General features: G+C 44.5%; 1 protein-coding gene and 1 pseudogene across 11 annotated transcripts in view; one reads left to right on the top strand and one right to left on the bottom strand.

Annotated features, from left to right (window-relative positions):
- KAT6B (lysine acetyltransferase 6B) overlaps window positions 1–1,855 on the bottom strand; it is a 173,527-nt gene extending 171,672 nt beyond the window's left edge. For 4 of the 11 annotated variants that reach the window (XM_033130124.1, XM_033130126.1, XM_033130116.1 and 1 more), the window contains exon 1: window positions 1,429–1,627. The gene's annotated coding sequence lies outside the window, so the exon portion shown is untranslated. Of the gene's footprint in view, window positions 1–321; window positions 699–1,428; window positions 1,628–1,745 lie in introns of those variants that run through there. The other 7 variants (XM_033130120.1, XM_033130123.1, XM_033130117.1 and 4 more) reach the window with 6 other exon arrangements.
- Window positions 1,856–6,262: 4,407 nt separating this feature from the next.
- LOC117036176 (40S ribosomal protein S17-like) lies at window positions 6,263–6,963 on the top strand (annotated as a pseudogene).
- The last annotated feature ends 14,236 nt before the right edge of the window (window positions 6,964–21,199 follow it).

Here is a 21,199-nt window from a genome sequence, read left to right as displayed (position 1 = left end):
ACTCCCACTCAGAAAATCCCTCCAAACCCCCGCCTTCCGACCACCGGAGTCCCACCCCTACCCTGATATCGCCCCGCCCCTTCCAACCTCGAGCCCCGCCCATTGCCCTGGAGGCCCCGCTGAGGGGCGGAGCCTGTCCCTCCTCCCCTTTCCCCCGCCCCCTACCGTCACGCTCAGGGGCAACCTGACCCCAAGCGGCCCCGCGGTGACCCTCGCGCAGAGGCCTGTGGGAGGGGCATAACAGCCCCCGATCCCCCCCCCTCTTCCGCCCCCTACCGCTCAGTCTCCTCCCCCTGGGAACGCGCGGAGTGGGTGACAGACCTGGCCGCGCGCCACCGCCACCGCGCCTGCCGGGGGCGCTGCCGCTGCCTGAGAAAGAAGCTGCGGCTGCCGCCTGGAGGAGGTGCCGTCGCCTCCGCCACCGCTGCCGCCGCCGCCAGGGGTAGGAGCTAAGCCGCCGCCATTTTGTGTCCCCCTGTTGTTGTCGTTGACATGAATCCGACATGACACTGATTACAGCCCAATGGAGTCTCATTAAACCCGAGCCGCGGCCCCGCCCCGGCGTTGCTCCATTGGACAAGACCGCAGACACTTAGGGCCACCCGTTGGCCTGCGGGTCTGTCCGTCACCCACACACTAACCACTCTGCAGCCCATTGGGGCAGGTTCCTGCCGGTCATCTCGCCTCCGCATAGACACACCCCTCGACCCAGCATCCCCCCCTCCGGCACCACCCCAGGGGTGGGTCCATTGCCAGTACCAATCAACAGACCGCTGGGCCCGCCTCTTCTGGGCACTTATTGGTCCAGCCTTTTTTCTCTCTCCCAGACACCGCGCCACCTCTACTTCCACCTACCCGCCCCCTCTACCTCTATAAATGGATTGGGTCTACTCGCTGCAGAGACGCTTGGCCTTATTGGCTGCCGACCACGCCAATCAGAGGGCCTTTTCCCTCTCCCCTCCCCCACTCAACCCCAAACCCCCTAGCCCGCAGCTAAAGTTTGTGTGAGAGCTGATCGCTGGCGGCGGCCGCAGGATTTAGGGGTGGGTGCGGGCGGGCGCGCGCGGGCGGGCACGCGAAGTTAAAATTCGAGGTTCTCAGTCGCCAGCTCCGGCGCCGTAGCGGGCGGACGGGCGCGCCGCCCGGAGCGTTCCATCCCGCCCCCTCCTCCACCCTCTCCGGTCCCGTCCCGGGCGACTACTCGCCCGCCCCCTGGCTCGCATCCTTACCCCCCACACACCCCCTACCCTGCAAGCCCCAGGCTGGGTGCAGTCAGAACGATGTCGCTGCAGCCTCCTTGCCATCCCATGCCGAGGGGGAGCAAGCCCCTACCCGCCGGGCGTGCACCCCCCGGCTCAACACTCGCCCGTGTCTGCAAGCACGTGCACCGTTCGCCGCTGCCTCCAGCCACCCTGGTCCCCGGCTAACCTCGCCTGCAGCCCGGCCAATCGCTTGCTGCCCTTTGTTGCTGCAGCCTGGGTCTCCCCGCTGCCTTCCTCAGCCTCCGCCTCGTCCTTTGCCAGCCGCCCGGGTCCGCAGCGCCGCGCTCCCCCCGCCCGGGACCCACCGCCGCCGCCTCCTTCTCCTCCTCCGCCTCCTCCTCCTCCTCGGCTCCGGGCTGCAGCGCACAGAGCCCGAGGCAGCGCCGCCCAGCCCCGCTCCCCCCGCGCCGCCAGCTAGCCCGCCCGGCCCGGCCGGGGGCGCAGCCTGGACCCCGCCCGCCCCAGTCCCCGCCCCGGGGGTACCTGCCTCCGCCCTGGGGGGCTCCGCTCGCCGCCCTTGGGGGAGGGCGGGGATGCCGGTGTCCGCGGGAGGATGGGGACGCCTGGGCCGTTTAAGGCGGGGAGTGTGCCCGCCAGGACTGGGACTGAGAGGTGCGGTCCTCGCAAACTCGCCCCCCTCCCGCCGCTGTGGGCCCCAAACTTCGTCCTCCGCCCAGGCCTTGCACCCTTGGGCAATCGCGGCAGTTTTGGGGTGGGGGAATGCCTCGGGAGCTGTGTCTACCCTGATCAGGAGGAAGAGGGAGCAGTGACATTCAGCGACTGCGGACAGGGCACCGCGGCGGCATCCTTAGGTGGGAGTGGGGATGTCAGACGCGGGCTGAAGGGGGAAGCTGCCCCTCAAGATGCTCTACCCCGGCCTACGAGGAGCTGGAGAGCCCTGAGCTGCGTTCTGGGTGCTTTCTTGGGCGGTGCAGCCGAATGGCAGAGGTGTTAAGGGGCAGGGGGAGTCAGGGGAAGACCGCTGGGGGGCCCTTCCTCTCCTCTAGCCAGCGCTCGAAGGAAGGCTGGTGGCGAAGTTCGGTTTTCCAGGCTTCCCCTGGGCCCCCCGAGTTCCTGAGGCCCACATGAGGGAGGCTGGGGGCTCCTCTGGCCGCCCAGGCGAGGCCACTCTGACGCTGCCCACATGCCTCCTAGCGCCCTCCAGCCTGAAGAGTTCTTCCCGGAGATGGATGGGATGCTGGTAGAGAAGACTTCAGAAAATAGGAAAAGTAGGCTAGAGAAATGGCTCCTACAGAGTTTGAATAAGAAGTTTCCCCTCCCAGGCGCCATTTCTTTGAGAGGGGGAGAACTATGGCTTTGTAAAAGAACCAAGTTTCAGGCATGGTGGCCTGGCTGGAAAACCACCTGTTGACTGAAGTCTGTCCCTGGAGTCAGTGCTATCTTGGGCACTAGCAGGGGGATGCAAGGTGCCAGGGAGAGGAGGCCCAAGGCTACAGGTCCTGGTTGACTCCAGCGTCCTCATGCCAGTGACACTGCAACAGACGCATCTTCAACTCCCCATTAGAAACCCCTGTACAAACTAGGTAGGTACTTTGTTAGAGCAACTGACCTCAGACAAACAAAACTAGCAACACAGCCCTGTGGCAAATGCAGAACACAGTGCACATTTCAATTTTTAAAGATGGTCTGCTCCTTTGGGGTGTGAGCAGCCCCCACTTATGTGTTTCTTGGCAGCAAGGTGAGAAAGGAGCTAAGAAGACAAAGGGCACAGAGTTGGATGAAAGGATAGAAAAAGGGAGAGGGAGAGCAGAAGAGTTGTAATTCTACACTCAAAACTGTCACCGGTTCCATTATAAACCCCTTTTATAGGTGTTTTATTACTTAGTTGTTAGTTTTTAAAACACAAACCTCTTTAGATTAAATCTTGGCATTCACAGGCTCAGCTCAGGGAAACAAAACACAGGGAAAGAAAGATCCGCCGTCCGCCATCGGCTTGGCTACTTTTGAGTTACATTACTGATAAAACAAACAAACAGCAGGTTGGGTTTCTTCAGAGTCTCTCTTTACCTCTTTTACTTAGTATCTTCAGTAGCTGGCTCAAGGTGAATTTTTACAAGCCATTAGTTCATAATTCAGTCTAGTTCATTTAGATATTTCAAAGTGAAGGACATTTATAAGGTGTGCTTTTTTTAATACTGCAGGTGCTGGAATTTTTATTTTCCAAGAAGTTACTAAATAAATTGAAGAATCCTGGCAGACACTTTAGCCTTTATGTGTTTTTTTCCCCTATGGTCTGCCCAGATGCACTTCATTTTGTAACTTAGGTTTGAGTCCCCCAGACTACATTTTATCTCAAGCAATAAAAGTAAACCATGTCTTAATTAAAAACAAGTTTCAAAAGCCCAAATCTGTACACTCAAACTAAAGTATGCTAAAGAAGCAACCAGACAATAAAAGCCAAAAAGTCCACATTTAAGATGTCTTCAGCCAATGAATTGTGGGAGATTTATGAGCATCTAACACTCGTTATCACTAATGAGTTAGCCACACAGATTTCCCGTGCATCAAGAAGAGCACCTTACAGAGAAATGGGTCTTGTTTGCCTAAATTTGTGTCCCTGTAACCTCAGGACCTGGCAAACACAGAAAAGAGAAATATCTTTATCCAGTATCTTGACATGTGTGTTTTTTTGTTTTTGTTTGGTTTTTGTTTTGAGGTTCTTAATAAACAAAGTTCTCTAACGGGCATGACAAGGAAAGGGAATGTGTTGCTTTCTCATTGATACACCCCTCTAACGTTGCTTGTCCTTGGAGAAATCCTGGCTCTCCAGATAAGTGGGACTAGAAAGGATAACAAGACACAGCCAGAGATACTTAATGCTTACTCCTAAACCTCTCTCTTATCTGTGGTATCTCAAGTCCTCTGCTGAGCCAAACAGCTCAATTAAGTTAACCTAGAAGTAACTTGAATTGAAAACCAAGCATCGTGCACAATTTGCAAGCTGACTGTGCTGGAGAATTATAAATTCAGGGGCTTATCCGACCAATCCTCCTCCCTTCTCCCAAAACATCTGCAGTGGCCACAGCTGGCCAGAACTAGTGTTAACTACAGTTAAACTGCTCAAGTGTGGCTCGCAGATCGCTGGCATCAGAATGATTGGGGAATAAGTGCTTAAAACAGTTTCCTTGGCCTAACCCCAGAGGTTCTGATTCAGTAGGTCTGGAGTGGGGCTCCCAAAATCTACATTTTTAGCCCATGACTTGACTTGAAGCCTCTTGGCACTGAATTTGAGAAGCATTGGCCTTAGCCAAATCCTCTTCTTCCCCGAATGGAAAGGAGTGTTTTGGCCAGAAAGTTCTATAGTCCCTACGTAGTACTAGGATGATTGAGTCCATGATCTGACCTATTTGTCCTTAGTCCTGAGTAAGAATACAAAGGAATGTAGAGGAGCTTCAGGAGCTGAAGGGAACCTGAAGGGTGTGATCTTTTGAATTTTTTCACTCATTCTGAAGCAAGTCAGACAAACAACCCGAGAAGAGGTATCACATCCACAGACACGCTAAAAAGTCCTTCTGAAGGAAATTGGGTAGGGAGGCAGTAAGCAGAAGACCCTGAATTGGTTTGTCCAGGCCTCACCCATGATGAATTCTATTACATTCAATCAGTCACTTAAAAAACCTTGGTCTACACCCCCCTTGCAAATGCCACATGGAATCCTCTCTCTTCATTGACAGGAAACTGTCCCCAGAAGGTCACAGTGTCTGGTTACATCAGTCAAGGGCAGAGAGGGCGGAGGGTGATCAGTCAAACCATTCGTTTTAAATAGGCTAGCAAATCCAAGAGATAGCTCTGTGTCTGAACAGCCTGTATTACCTTAAATTCAGGTATCCTGCACCCACACCCCACTTTGCATTCCTGCTGAAAACCCTTTAATGTCTTAAATGCATTCTGGATCAAGCCTGAACTCCTTAGTCCACTTCTAAGGCTACGAACAGCTCTACACCCAACCAGTATCTCATCTCCAGCTTCTCCCAGCCCAGCACATGCAGCCATCCTCGCCCTCCCTACCTTACCTGGTGAAGACCTTGAAGAGGGATTCCTCTAAATCCTTGCCTGGTTGCTGCCTCTTCTGGGAAGTTTTCCTGGTCTTTGCAAGTAGCCCACTGGACTCTGAGCGTACCTTTACTCCAGCCCTGGCACTTGTTAAGTGTTCTGTTAATATTTGTTGAATTACGGAATAAATAAAAGCACTGACCACACTGTGTTGTCACATTTTGCCTGTTTTCCTAATTAGTTTTTCTATTGCATAGACCAGCTTGTTCATTTGTGTAACTGCCCTAGTGCCTGACACATAGAAGCTATTTAATAAAGAAACACCATCCATACCTGTGGTTCCCATCGCGCACATTCCAACCACCTCAGGAACTTTTGAGCCAGCCTAGCACTTAAGTCCCACCTGAGGCCACTTAAATAAGAATCTCTGGGGGTGGAGCCCATTATCGGTGTTTTGGGTTTTTTTAAAGCACCCTGTGCAGAGTAGAGAAACCATTGATTCATATAAATGAGGAGGATGCTTCAGCATCAAGTAAGAAATTCTAAAGAAAAAAGGAAGTTGGTAAAAGATCGTAAAATTAGCTAAATGTGGCTGAGAGGTCAGAGATCTTTCGGTTTTTGTTTTGAGACTCAAAGTCCTTTCACTAATCATCCTAAAAGAGTCTTTATTAAGAGTCAGTTTTTAGCACCAGGCTATCCCAAAGAAAACTTGAACTACCCCATTATTTAGTGATTCCCAGTCATTTGGATTTTCAAATTTGGGGAGAGGGAGAGCGGGGACTGACAGAGTTATCAATATTTAATTTTGATAAAAACATTCTTAACTGTACCCCACCATGTATTATTTCAAGAAGAACGTTTTAACCCCCCACAAAATAACAAGAACATAGTCTCTAAATAAAGGACAGCCGCTCCCATGAAAGGAAAATGGGCACATTTACATCAGCATGTACATTTTCTTTCTTCCTCTTTTTTTTATTTTATTTTTTTATTTTTTTATTTTAATGCAGACAGTGAAACTTCCTCTAAGTCTGGCTACCTGACCAGAATACATTTAGGAAACACTGAGCTACTTTATACTTTCCCAGGGGTAAGGAAGTGTAGATCATGTTCAGTCTAACCACTAAGGGTTTTCACCAATGTGCCCAACCCAACTAATCGAACATGGTTTTCTTTTATTCTATCTTCAATACAGAAAGAAAATATACAGCTCAGAAGGCCAGTGGCAAAGGAATATGGACAAAAGCCCATATTCCTTTGCCATTAAAAGTTGAACACCATGCTCTTTCACCAGGGACCTGCCAAGACGGGCCGCGTTTGCACCAAGACTATGAAGAAGGCAGCCCGAGTCATCATGGAGAGCACATGGCCCGGGCAACGACTAACACACCAACAAGCGCATGTGTGAAGAGCTCGCCATTATTCCCAGCGAAAAGCTCCAGGATAGCAGGCTACGTCACACAGCTGATGAAGTGGCTTCAGAGCAGCCCCGTCAGAGGTATCTCCATCAAGCTGCAGGAAGAGGAGAGAGAATTATGAGGTCTCAGCCCTAGATCAGGAGATCATTGGAGTTGATCTTGACCCTAAGGAAATGCTGAAGCTCTTGGACTTTGGCAGTCTGTCGGACCTGCAGGTCATTCAGCCTGTAGTGGGGATGAATTTCCAAACACCACATGGCACGGTTTGAATCTTTCTGCTGTGCTCTAATATTTTCAATAAACCATAAACAACCTTAAAACAATAAAAATAAATAAAAGTAGGACACCAGATTTTTGTCCATCTCTGCCACCAACTAATGTGTTTTCTTGGGCAAATCAGAGTGGCGGTGTCTTAGAGCTTGGGTTTTCTATGAGACAGTAAGCCCCAAGTGGGCAGCTGTGTCCTCAGAGCCTAACACAGTGTCTGGTACATAGTAGATGCTCAATAAATATTTGTTAAATTAATGCATAGATTAAATAAATCTACAAAGTTATTTTATATCATCTCTAAAGTCATAGCCAAGTTCCAAGCCCGTATCTAACCAGTAAACTACAAATTTCTTCCTGTGATTCCCAAAAAGTCATTATTCTTGTATGTAAAGTACCTAAAGAATTGATAAAATACTGAAACTTCGGAATAACTTTATTTTTTGTACTGCATTAATTATAAAAAATTTATATATATATATATATATATATATATATATATATATATATACATATATTTATTTATATTTGTCATTGAAACTATGGATAATAAAGAAAAAGAGGGGGGAAAGGAGAAAAATTAGTTCTAGGTCCTGACACAAAAGATAATATTTTGGCACATATGCTTCTAATTTTTTACCTCAGTCAATATTTCTATTGTGACTGAAAGTTGGGATAAAATTTTCAGTTAAGGAAACTAGGATAGTAAAAAGTAACTTACTAGAACTTACTGGAATGTTGAGCCTCTTTAGAGGATTTGCAGTTATCACAACCATTCCGTTTCTGGAAATCTTCCAATTTTTCAACAGAATTGCAGACAGCGGGCCTGAATCAGCCTTTCCAGCTGTATGATGCTCAATGCAATCAACATCCCATCATTCAAATTAGCAAGTCTGAAACATCCCAAAGAAGGCCAAGGGGACCAGCCTGGTGAACCATTTTACCAGCTTGATACCTTTCCTGATAAAAGGTATTAACCTAGTATTAACCAATGACAGCTTGTGGGAGAACATGGTCGAGCTTAACCTTGGCCAGAAACTCCTTCAGGGCTGGGATTGGGTTTGGTTCTTCTTTATATTCCCCAAATTGCCTTGCACATAGTAATAATAAATGATGTTGAATAAAATAAAAGGTTCAGGATCTGTTATCTACCTGCTTATCCAAAGCCTATCTTTTAAAATTCATAAATTAGACTGTAAACCTCATAAGCTTACAGATTTCTTATATAGTATCTTATACATCACAGGAGTTCATTAAATATAATGAAAGCTGGATAAATACATTTCCTAACCACTGTAAAATAGTACTTCCTGTTACATAATCTAACACCACTTTTTCTAAGCTATGTATATTTGTTGGGGAGTATATTTAAAAAATTTAACATTTTACCATTTTGACCAATGGGTGTCTTTTATTTATTACACGAGTATACTACATTTGTTATTTTTTTCCTACTATGTATGTATGTATATACATAGACTTGGAACCATTCCTATGTCAATTTCTCTCTTTCTGAGATTAAGAGTACCATACTTTGAGGAGCTCCTCTCTCCTCCTACAACTGTTTTAGCTGCCCCCTTCTGGAGTTTGCAACCTATTAATCTGCTCCATGTGCTTCATTTCAGTGGCTGATGTGACTTGGCATATCTACTAACTGGGACTGAGGTCTTCTGTTTTCTTTCAATTACAATGCCACACGTCACGTCATAACCTTTAGTAAACAGTCTATAATGGCTCCTAGGTTTTGTTTCCTGAATTATAACCGATGACCTGAGACAACAATTCCAAATTCAGTTTATTTGGAGTTCATAGAATTGCAATCTGTGGCAGGAAGATTCTAATCTTCCTGTGTTCACCAAATATTCCCTGTGCTACCCTACATTTCACCACCTTCCTTTCAATAGAACCATATGGCTAGTTTCAGCCAATGGACAATGAGCAGAAGTAATATATATCACTTCGGGCTCAAGGAAGTTGAGAGCCAGGGTGGTCATTTTCCATTCCTCTTTCCGTTCTGAAGCATCTCAGAAGCCATGTGTTCCAGATGAGGAACTACAAGTTGGCAGGGCCGCTGTTAGACTGGATCCCTGAGTGACTGAATGGAGCAAACACCTTCCACTTGCCACTAGCTTTGCCATGTAATAGGAGAAATAACTTTTGTTGTGGTAAGCCAAAAAGACGTTGAAGTTTGTTTACTACAGCAGGTAGTAGTGTTGCATAACCTAAACTAACTTATTTCCTAAATGCAATACTTACAAATACCTTCTTAAATCTCAACTATGTCACTGAGGTAAAAGCACTTCCCACTACTTATCCTTTTCTTCAAACTCCCCAGCTGACTGCCCATTGGTCATGGTTGTGATGGATAAAACAGATATAGCATGCTATGTTGGACCTTCCCTATGGTACTTTAGTAAAACTACTAATGAGACAGAATTAAAAAGTGGATCAGTTACTCCATTTGAATAAAAGCTATGAAAGCCTAGCACAAGTGTTATTCTCAGGCTAGACTCTACTGTGTTTTGCCCTGAAAGGGGAGGAAAGCAAGTCAGAATCGTCCTAATACTTCCACATGACTTTATTGGCTTCCAAATAATTACCACCACTGTAATTTTAGTTTTTTTGGAAACAATGGATGTTTCTTGGGAATCTGGCGGCTTCTTAAGAGAAAGAAATTCCATCCCAGTCCATTCAGTGCCCTCTTTGCACCTTCTCAGCCTCTTCTTGGAGCTCTAAGAAATGGCAAATGACCTAGGAGCTGATTTGCAAGGTGGCTAGGAAAAGGGCATTTTATTCCTGTCAATTAAAGGAATAGGAGGAATCATTTTGTGCGTGTTGTTGTATGATTCTGTGGCTCCACTCAAAACCTCTAAGGATAAATAGTGTGGGAACTCAGGATGTTGAAGTGGACTGAGGGAGCATGTTTGCTGAACATGGCTTTAGAGTGCTTGGTGTAACAATATTATTAATAATAGCTACCACTTATGTAGTACTTACAATGCTAAGTGATTTCCCTGAATTGGCTCATTTGATCCTCACAAAAATCCTTTAAATACTGCTTGCTATTATCCCTCATTTTACAGACAAGGAAACTGTAGCCCTGAGGTGTTGAGCACTTGATCACAGGTCAGAATTTCCACCCAAGCTCTTCACCTTTACATCCTGTCTGCCCCTCAATGAGATCTGAACACAAAGCCCAGGCCTGAAACCCCTGCTCCACGAGGGTGGCCCCGTGGGGCTGTTCAGGAGCCCAAGCAACCTGCCATCCCCACACTACCCTGATAGTGTCTGTGGACCAGAAGCAACCCCAAGGCGCCCATGACCTCACCCTGGCACCAACGCCTGAAGCCCTTGGCCAGGGAGGAGGCTGGCACCACTGAGGACCAGAAGTCAAAAGGGCAGGGAGGCCAGGGAAGGCCAAGTGGCCTCTGAGGCAGAAGGAAGGAGCCCTAGCACTTGATGGAAATGAGAAAGAGAACATGCTGCTGGCAGCGACAGAGAAAATAACTGTCCCAGGCTGGGCCTTGGAGACGACTGAGGCCCAACCACTTCCAGGCTGTGAGGACACTGGAATAACCACTTTTTGGCTTGCAAAACCTCTCACTTACTTGCTACAGAGTATTTTATAGAGTCGAATGGAGGGAGGACACGATTGCTCCCCCAGGCAACTGCTGGATTTGGGGCTCGTAGGTGCAAGTCCCTGCCGGGTGCTCCCTCCCCCTGCTAGCCCTCACCATCCCCCGCCGCCACCGCCACCGGGCGGGAGATGCTCTGAACTTTGTCATTCCACATCTCACGGTGCCAGCTAAGTCACTCAGCTGTCACAATCAGGCCTGGAGCTGCAGGATACAAAATAAATCCGGGGAGACCTCCGTGAGGCAGGGGCAGGGGCCCGGAAGGCCAGGCAGGTTCTGCGCGCAAAGGACCACCAGCTGCATCTCGCAAGTTGCTAAATTAGCCGGGCTGTTCTTTTGCTTTTAACTTTTGTGAGAATTCAAGAATAGGTCGTGGATGTCTTGGCAGTGTGTGCATGAGACCCTTTCTGAAAGAATTCACCTTGCTGAAGGGCCACTGTTAGGAGCCCAAAACTCAGCAGGCTTTGCCAGCAGCCTCCTTCTTGCTCGCCCTTGCCCTGCCTCCCGGAACCCTGTGCCTCGGGGCCACCATCTCCCCTGCCTGTTGGCCCGTTCCTGCTCCATTCCACTTGGGCCTGGTGTGGCGTCTGGGAGCCCGCACCCAATCTTTGTCCCCTTGGCGGGGCATGACACTAGAGGCCTGCCCAGAAAAAAGCCCCGGGTGGGGAATCAGGCAGAAGGTCCTGGAAACTGTCAGGCTCTCTCCTGGAGGAGTTTTGCCCTGCATTGAAAAAGCGCCTGCCTCCTGGTGTCCCAACCCGCAATCTGACAACAATCCAGCAGAAGGAAAGGGCCATTCCAGTGATGACATTTATTGCTCTAGCAGAAAATAATACATAGATGATATACTCTAGTGTTGATTTTGTTGACGCATCACACTCAATTCCTTGCTGCCACTATTTCTCAATATGAATTCGACTGATTTCTCTCATGGAGGTCCCAGGCCTCCAGGACCTCTCCAGTGTAAAGCCAAGGACATGACAGCAGGTAAAACCCACCTGGTAACTTCGGCTGCTGCTTTTGTCCACTTGAACCAGTAGCTTTACTGAGACTAGATAAGAAATGATGTTACGTATTAAAGTTTTATATATATATAAAAATATACAGTCCAACATGAACACTTAACAAAGAGGAAAAGTACAAACAGCTAATAAACATATGAAAAATGTTCAGATTCCCTAGTTATGGAAGACCTGTGAGATGCTATTTTTTTCCCTTCCAAATTAGGAAAATGAAAATATGGAATTCTCCCACACTGGGCAAGTTTGGCACTTTTGGCGGGGGAGGGGAGTGTAAACTGATAGGAGGTTTCTGGAAAATGTCGAGGTAAGAAACATCCAAACCTGTAGATAATTTTTATAAGAGTTTATTTGAGCCAAACTGATGACATATGCTGGGGAACAAGATCTCAAACGCTCTGGAGAATTAACAGTTTTGCAGTTTCTTTTATGCATTCCCGATTAAGGTGGGAACTAAGGAAGATTACATGAAAGTAGGAGAAAGCAAAGCAGGGGTTGGAATACAGGATAATTAAGCTCTCGCTTTAGGAGAAATCTGAAAGGAGGCATTTCAAAGGTGTGTTAACTAGATGCACTGAAACAATGGACAGGGCTTGCTTAAGGCAAAAATAAATCTTTTACTAAACAGTTGTAGGCCTGGGGCGAGACTACCCACCATGACCCACTCAGTTAGGAATTTCTGATCAGATCACCCTTAGGTTACTCTCCATAGAACCCCTTTTTTTGTCTACAAAAGTAATTCGACAATGTTTATCAAGAGCCTTAAAAATGCCCCAATGTAGATGAGTGAGCTTCAAAGCAGCGTCTTGGGAGCCAAGCAGATGTGAGTTCTGATCCCCACCATTCTACATGCTTGCCAAGGACAAGCCACTTCTCCACCTTTAAGCACCTTTCCTCGACTATGAGGAGAATGGGGGTGCTCCCCCCTACCTCACAGGGCTGTTGTGAGGATGAAGAAAAAAAAATACAGGTTGCTTCACAAATGGTGACAGTTGCTGCAGTGGTTGCTACTGTAAACGCTCACTGACCTAGTAATCTGGACTGTCACAGGGATATAATACAAGATGTGGACAAAGATTCATGCACAAAAGATGTCTACCCAGGGTTACTTATAATCATAAAAACATGGAAACAATGTACCCAGCATTTGGGAGAAAGAAAATTATGGTACTGCCACATGGTTTTTAAATATAAACTCGATTGACAGCGTATGATACACACTGTTCTGTACCTTGCATTTTTATACTTCACAGGATGACATTTTCCAAGTTTTTTAAGTGTGTCTGCAGGATAAGTGACTGGCATTGGGATGTTGGGTCAAAGGATGTGCATTTTAAATACCTACAGCTAAGTCTAACTTGCCCCACAGGGAGGTGATTTCAGGCACACTCCCTGCAGAGATATCTTGGAAAGCCAGTTTCCCCAGCTCTTCATGACAGTGTTATCAACCTTTGTTCTTGGCCAAGGTGAAAGTGGTAACCCATTGAAATTTCAACTTGCATTTCTCTTATGGTGAATGAGGTTTGAGCACCTTTTCATATGTTTAAGAGCCATTTGTGTTTCCTTTTCATTGAATTTCTGCTCAAGTCCCTTTGGCCTCCATTTCTATTGTGTGGTAGATTTTTTTGTTTGTTTGCATTTATTTAGCCCTTGGCTGACAGATGCAAATTTTTTTTTCCCTTGAGTTTATCACTTATTTTTTAACTTTTGGGTCGTTTTTTTGCCCAAGGACAAGTTACTTCGCCACCTTTCAGCCCCTTTTCTCAACTATGAGGCGGAACGGGGGGTGCTCCTCCCTATATCATAGGGCTGTTGTGAGGATGAAGAGAAAAAATACATTTAGCTTAAAAAAGAAACAACAAACATATGAGCATTGTCTAGGTTCTAGACAATTTCTCTTTCTGTGCTGAAATACCCTGTATTGTCCTAACCTACTGAATCTTCCTGCTCTCTCTGAGCTCCTTGATGGCAGGGACCATGACGATCTAGTTCACCACTTGAACCCCCAGTAGGCACCCAATAGTTCAGTGACCGTAGTTGTACTTTGTAAGTGAGCACCAAGAACCTGTGGCCAACTAGGTAAATTTGCATAGTAAACAAGGAAAGAAAAATTTCGTGCGCTATCAATGTCTGCCATGAGACAGTCACGTTCAACTTGTGATAAAAATGTAGTGAATTTTCAAGGTATTACCCCAGCCTCAGAGGTCAGCAGTATCAACATTCAAGGGCATGTGAGCGTCCACAAGTCCAATCCCAGACTCCCTACGGAGCCTCAGTCCACTCAGGCCCACATCTGACAGTCTCCTAGCCCCTCACTGTGCTCTGGCTCCCCACCCCCATCCACAGGGACTGGGCAGCTTCAGAAGATCCTCATCTTTTCTTCTCAGGGGCCTAGAAGGAAAAGGAAAGTTCCTTTCCAACAGAAAATCTAAATTTAAAAAAGGAAAAGAGGGCGGCTGGATGGCTCAGTTGGTTAGAGTCTGAGCTCTTAACAACAGGGTTGGCGGTTTGATTCCCTCATGGGATGGTGGGCTGCATCCCCTGCAAATAAGATTGAAAACGGTGACTGGACTTGGAGCTGAGCTGCGCCCTCCACAACTAGATTGAAGAACAAGGACTTGTCTTGGAGCTGATGGATTCTGGAATAAAACAGACTGTTCCCCAATATTCCCCAATTAAAAAAAAAAAAAAAAAGGAAAAGAAAGAGAGTACAGAACAACTTCCAGCCTTTAGCAGAGATGGGCCAGGCTAGCCATTGTTGCCAGGGTCTCATATATTACTTGCTGTTCAGGGGCAAAATTGGGCAGAGATACAAAGTTATACCTTGTCTCCAATGCTGATTTCATTTTGGAGTTCAGTCACTGCAGTTGCTTTTCTAAGAGCCACATGCCATGAGCAAGGGAAGGCCTTGTCACGGGAGAACTATATTCAGGCATTAATAGTGCTCTACTGGCATGGTTAGCCCCCTCCTCCCAGAAAGCATGATGGAGCCACTCTAAACATGGACTCCAACCATACCAGACATATCTGAGATATCTTTATATTTTTACATATCTTAAAGGCTTTTTTTAAAAAACTTTTATTTATTTGTGTTTTTCCAGGACCCATCAGCTCCAACTCAAGGAGTTGTTTCAATCTACATAGTTGTGGAGGGTGCAGCTCACAGTGGCCCATGTGGGGATTGAACCGGCAACTTTGTTAAGAGCACCCCGCTCTAAGGAACTGAGCTAACCGGCCGCCCCAAGGCTTTTTAATTTTTAACTTTTTATCTTGAAACATCAAATGTACCAAAAAGTTGCAAAAACAATTTGGTGAACTCCCATATATTCTTCACCTAGATTCACCAATTGTTTCTTATTTTTGCTACATTTGCTTTATCACAGTATGTACTATTATCTTTTTAATGAATTATTTGAGAGCAAATTGTAGACTTTTACCCCCAAATATTTCCATCTTTGCTGCTAACATTAAGGACATCCCCTTAAATAATCATAGTACCATGATCAAATTCAGAAAATTTAACATTGTTAAATTACTGCTATTTAATCTGCAGCTCATATTCAAATCTTATTAAGTGTCCTAATAAAGCCCTTTATAGCTTTTTCTTTCCCAGACCAGGATCTAATCATGGTGGCATTTAGTTGTTTTGTCCTAATTTCCTTTAATCTGAAAGAGTTCCTCAATGTAGTCTTTATGACCTTGATGTTTTTAAAGATTACAGACCAGCTGTTTTGTAGAATTTCCTTTAGTTTGTGTTTGTCTGATGTTTCCTCATGATTAGATTCAGATTACGCATTTTTGATAAACAATACTTTTAATTTCCCATGATGCTCGTGTATTATAACTAAAGTATCAGATGAGTCATGTCTTGAAAAAGATTTTTTCATTATAGCTCATGTTCGTTTGCAGCTTACTTTCTACTACATTATTTTCCACATTTTTGTACTATCTACTTTGGTAATCTTCAAACATGGTAAAATAAATGGTTTTGCATTTATGCTACCTGTCCAAAGTCCATATGCCTGATGCTTCGAATGGCCAAAACTCAAAATGTCAGCGTTTGGAGGAAGGAAAGGTTTATTCATCAAGAAGGTGCCAATGGAAAAGATAGGAGACCTAGAGGTTCCTCAAATCCATCTTAAGAAAGTACAGAGTTCAGGCTTTTGTAATGTCAAATGGGAGGGGCAAGAGGTGCTTGACCACAACAGCTGTCTGGGTGCCAGCAGGGGTGTGAGGAAAATTGTGCTGGTTGATGTGAGTCTGGTCATGAGGTTCTCACAAATCTTTCATAAACAATACATACATCCCTATCTCCTCAAGCCCCAAGCAGAATTTCTCTACTGATTAGCACGTCTATATGCAAGACTAAGCAGAAGCTATTAGCTTGAAGGCTATGGGAACAAGGTAGGCTTGAACAAGATGGAGTCAGAATGTAACAGAGCATTTCACTCTGTTACATTTAGTTTTTATTCTTTTCAACACAGATCAGGTGTCTCCCTTGCTGGGTCACTCTCTTTTTATCAAACCTGTTTTTTTGTTGTTGTTGTTTTTTTTTTGCGTTTTGGGTTTTTTTTTTTTTTTTTGTATCTGTTTATAACATTTGGATATTGACGGTTTATTTTGAAATTGAAAAAAGTCTTCCCCCACCCCTCTCCAGATTAAGTCTCTCTTGTTCTCCTTTGTATCCCTGTGTCTAGCAACAATACCTGGCAACACTCAGGAAGCCTTCCGGAAACATTGGTTGATTCAGGGAATGACTCAGTGAAACTCACACACTGAGTTTTCTGAATTCAGGGTCTATGTAAGAAATACTTTTTGTTGTTATTAATCAATGTACATATTGAGAAGTATAGGAATTTGGATGTGACAGATTTACAAAAATTTCTTCTACTAATGATTTAAGTGTTTCAGTCTTCTGATGAGCCCAAAGTCCACCATCTTTGACTGAAACCCTACTTAAGCACTGGTGCATTTAAAGGTGGAAGGCTGGGTGAGGGTGAAGTCTGAAGCTGGGCTTCTCTGGGAACAGGCTCCTCCCAGAAATGTAGGCAGAGGCAGACGTTCAGGCTCTACTAGAAGACACCAAGTCTGAACACCGAAGCATTTTATGTCGTCACTTCTTGGTTTGAACCTTCTAGCTTTTAGTGTGGTCCAGCCATGTCAGCTTGATGCTCAATGCATGTGCCATCTAGAGTCAGCTCACTTCTCCAGGCTGAGACTCTCCCTATTGTTCCTCTGCCAGTAATACAGCTTTCTCTACTCCCTCCATGGAGTTCTGATGTTTGGTTAATTGATGGAAAGAGGCTCAAACTCACAGAAAATTAAACAAGTTTAAGTATAATGAAATATCAGTTTAAGTTTATCAGGTTTAAGTTTTTCAGATTGGAAAAGATTAAATAGATTAACTATACCCAGGAAAGTGGCAAAAGTAGTACTTCCTACATTTTACAGCATCTGTTTAAACTTAAGATGCTTTTACCTGCGGACCAAGCAATTCTATTTCTGGGACTCTTTCCTCTAGAAATACTTGCACAAATACAGAAAGAAACATGTAAACGCATGTTCACTGTAACCTTTTTGTAACAATGAAAAGATGGAAACAGATCAGTCATCTGTCCACCAACAGGGGCTCATTAAATAGATTATGGGACAGCATACAGCATAATATAACCCCACTCTTACAAGGAACAGGTAGATCGGCATGGTCTCATATAGAACATGTCCAAGATATATATTGTTAAATGGAAATAGCAATTTGCAAAACAGATTAAACATGGTTATTGATATCTTGAAAATATTAGTTTATGTTAATGTATGCACAACAAAAAATCTGAAAACACCTACACTAAACTATGAACAAGTAATGTGGGATTATGGGAGGCTTTCACATTCTTTGTTCTGTACATTTGTGATATTTGAAATTTTTATGAGAAATATTCTTTGAAAGTCAGAAAAAAACCCAAAGATTAAAACAGCTCAAGTCAAAAAAATGGTATGTGTGGAGTCAGGGAGTTGGTGGGGGTCCAGATGCAACAAGACTGACTATATGTTGACAACAGCTGAAGCTATTGGAGGGGGTAGCATACGTGTTCCTTCCAAAAGTAAGTATTCCCTACTTTTGTGTATATTATTCCATGATAAAAAGTAAAAAACAAAAACCAAACAAAAAAGCTAGGACAGATAGGAGAAGAGCAAGCACAGCATGTATGTCACTTGCAAAACGATAGCGTTCTACAGAGTTTTCTAAGCATCTCAATTTAGATTTTATTATATGCAGTAGGTAGAGAATGGAACTCATTATTGACTTTTTAAAGGTATGAAAACTGAATTTTAGAAAGATTACTCTGCATAATTTGGAAGAGAGTAGGATTAGAGGTGTGGACCCCGAGAAGAAAGATTCATTTGATGTGAACACCAAGAAGGAATTTATCTGCTGAGATGGACTCCGCATGGTCCACCGAGAGCCCAAGTTTTATAATAATAACAGCCTAGTGGCCATTTGCTGACAAGGGCTTTTCATGTACTCCGTATACCAGGGAGAACCTCAGACTGAACTCTCCGTGTCCGCACTCTGCCCTGCTCGTTTATGCAGTCCGATCAACCACTGTAGGGAAGCCCTGGTGTCATCACTCCACCAGTGGATTGAGACCTGCCCTGTCCAATCAGAACTATGCAAATTATATCCTGATTTGCATCTATATCGAGCAATCAGAACTGCACAATTTAGACCAATCAGAACTGTATCATTTGGGTACCTCATTTACATGAAACAGACCAAAATGGAAACTGTGGGTGGGAAAATTCTCTATAAAAGATGACCTTGTCTTTGTCTTTTTGGAGCACACTTTCAGTTTCTGCCAGAGGCTGCGTCTCCCCATTTGCAAACTGTTAGCTGAATAAAGTCTTCCCTTGCTCCAGTGCCTTTTGGATTTGTTTAGTGGTGAAGAGGCCAATTAGAAATCACTCTACTACAGGCCAGTCGCCATGGGGTAGAAAGCAAGGGTCAGTTAGAGGTAGGATAGAGGTCACGTGAAAAAGTCATGGCAACAGTTGGGCACTGGGGAGATGAGACAGCAGTCCCAGGTAACATCTCAGCTCTTCTTTAGAGGACCTGGGAGGCTGGTGTGACCTTTAACACACTCAGACAGAGATTGGATTCCTGAGTGGGGCCCCATTCCATCTGCTTGCCCCTCACAGAAACCTCCTGGCCTCTGCTGCCTTTTAGCCGGCTCTTGCCTATCTCAGGTGGGGCTTGAACATCTGCCTCTACCTTGATTCCTTTTTCTCCTCTCTATACCTCCGAATACCATTTTTCATTTCTTGTAGGGCTCCCTATTTGGCTATAGGAATTAGCAGGAGGATTTTTTTTTTCCTTAATGTTCATTTATTCATCCAATATCTCTAAGTACCTACAACGGGCCCAGGCATTGTTTGAGTACACACAAAATGAATAAAATAGGTCACTGGTCTCCTGGAGCCTGTAGTTCATTCTTCTACTATCACATAAATAGTTTTCTTCTTTAAAAATATTATTATTGTTATTGTGGCAAAATGCATACAACAAAATTTACCATCCTAACCATTTTTAAGTGTACAGTTTTGCCCCATTAATTACATTTATACTGAAACTCTATCTATTAAATAATAACTTTCTATTCCACCCCTCCCCAAGTCTCTGGCAACTACCGTTCTATTTTCTGTCTCTATACATTTGATTATGCTAGGTACCTCATATAAGCGGAATCATACAGTATTTGTCTTTTTGTGCATGACTTATTTCACCGGGTCTTATATTAAGTTTTGCTCCAAAAGACGCATTAGGGCTTATGTTCAGGGGATGTCCTCCTGAAAAATCATGCTAGGGCTTATTTTCCAGTTAGGTCTTATTTTTGGGGAAACACCGTAGTTGAAAAGGAGACCTCTTGCATCAAAATCACCTGGGTTGCATATCAAAATGCAAATAACTGGGCCTCCACTCCAGGCCCATTAAATAAAAATCTGCCTAGGATTTGGACGTTTTAGTAAAGCTTTCTCTGGAACCTGGAAATAAAGGGAATACAACTGCTCACAGAGAGTTAAACCACAAAATCAGCATTAAATGATTCAAGAATATTAAAGAATACAAGCAAGATATGGCACCTCTAAAGGAACAGATCAGCCTTACCCTTCCCTCTTAACACTAACCAGATTTGATTCTATTAGCAAAATAAAGGAAGAATGAATAGAAGAAAACGTTATGAGTTTGACGTGGAAGGACATTTCTTAAACAAGCCTCAAAAGCACAAGCCGCAAAAGAAAAGGATTCAAATACTCAACTGTATAAAAATTAAAAACTTCTGTACAACAAAAAATGAGGGAAAAAAAAAGTGAAGACAAGCCACGGAAGGGGAGAAGATATTTGCATTACATACAATCAACAACAGATTGCATATAATCAACAAAAGATCAGTATTTCAAGTATAGCAGAAAGAACTTCTAAAAATTGATTTTAAAAAAAGAAATATCTCCATAGGATAATGATCAAAGGACATGAATAAGCAATTAGAAGAAAAGCCCAAACCACAAATAAACACGTGAAAAGGTGTTCAACCTTACCAGGGGTGGGAAAATGCGAATTAAAACCACAAAGAGGTATTTCAAGGGCTGGCGAGGCTGTGCAGCAAATGAAACTTCTATACACACTGGTGCCAGTGTAAAGTAAGACATGCTCTTTGCAGAGCAATTTGGCAATAGCTAATAATATTTAAGAGGCAAATACCTCACAACCTAGTAATTCCCTTCCTAGAAAAATTCTCCCACATGTGCTCCAAGGGACAAATACAAAAATGTCCATTGCAGCATCGCGTATAATAAAAATGGAAACAATTTAAATGTCCACTAATAGGAGAGTGAATAAATAAATGTACGATCCTACAGTAGAACACCATGCAAAAGTTAAAATGAATGAATTAGAGTTATATGTATCAACACTTTAAAATGTAACTGGGGGCAGCCGGATGGCTCAGCTGGTTAGAGCAGGAGCTCTTAACAACAAGGTTGCTGGTTCAATTCCTGCATGGGATGGTGGGCTGCGCCCCCTGCAACTAAAGATTGAAAGCGGCAACTGGACTTGGAGCGGAGCTGCGCCCTCCACAACTAGATTGAAGGGCAATGACTTGGAGCTGATGGATCCTGGAGAAACACACTGTTCCCAAATATTCCCCAATAAAATATTAAAAAAAAAAATTAAAAATGTAAGTCGGATTACATCTCTCCTCTACTCCAAACTCTTCAATGGCTCCCCATTTCATTCCGGTGAAAACAAAATCCTCACGATGGCCTACAAGTTCCCCTGTGATTAGGCATCCCCCATCCCACCTATTATTTTTCTGACACTGCTCTCCATGGCTGCTTCCTTCACCTCCATCAAGTCTTGGCTCAAATTTTACCTGCAATGCAAGGGCCTCCCCACCACTCAATTCACATATAATTCATGACCACAAATTCCTCTCTTCCATGATGATCCTGAGCCCACACGCCCTGCTCTGCTTTTCCTTTCTTTGTAGCATGATCTCCTTTCAAACATATGATATAACCCACATTTT

Source organism: Rhinolophus ferrumequinum, chromosome 16 (assembly GCF_004115265.2).
Source record: "Rhinolophus ferrumequinum isolate MPI-CBG mRhiFer1 chromosome 16, mRhiFer1_v1.p, whole genome shotgun sequence".
NCBI classification, from domain to species: domain Eukaryota; kingdom Metazoa; phylum Chordata; class Mammalia; order Chiroptera; family Rhinolophidae; genus Rhinolophus; species Rhinolophus ferrumequinum.
Note: the sequence above shows the minus strand (reverse complement) of the source record. Positions and strands in the feature narration are given on the sequence as shown.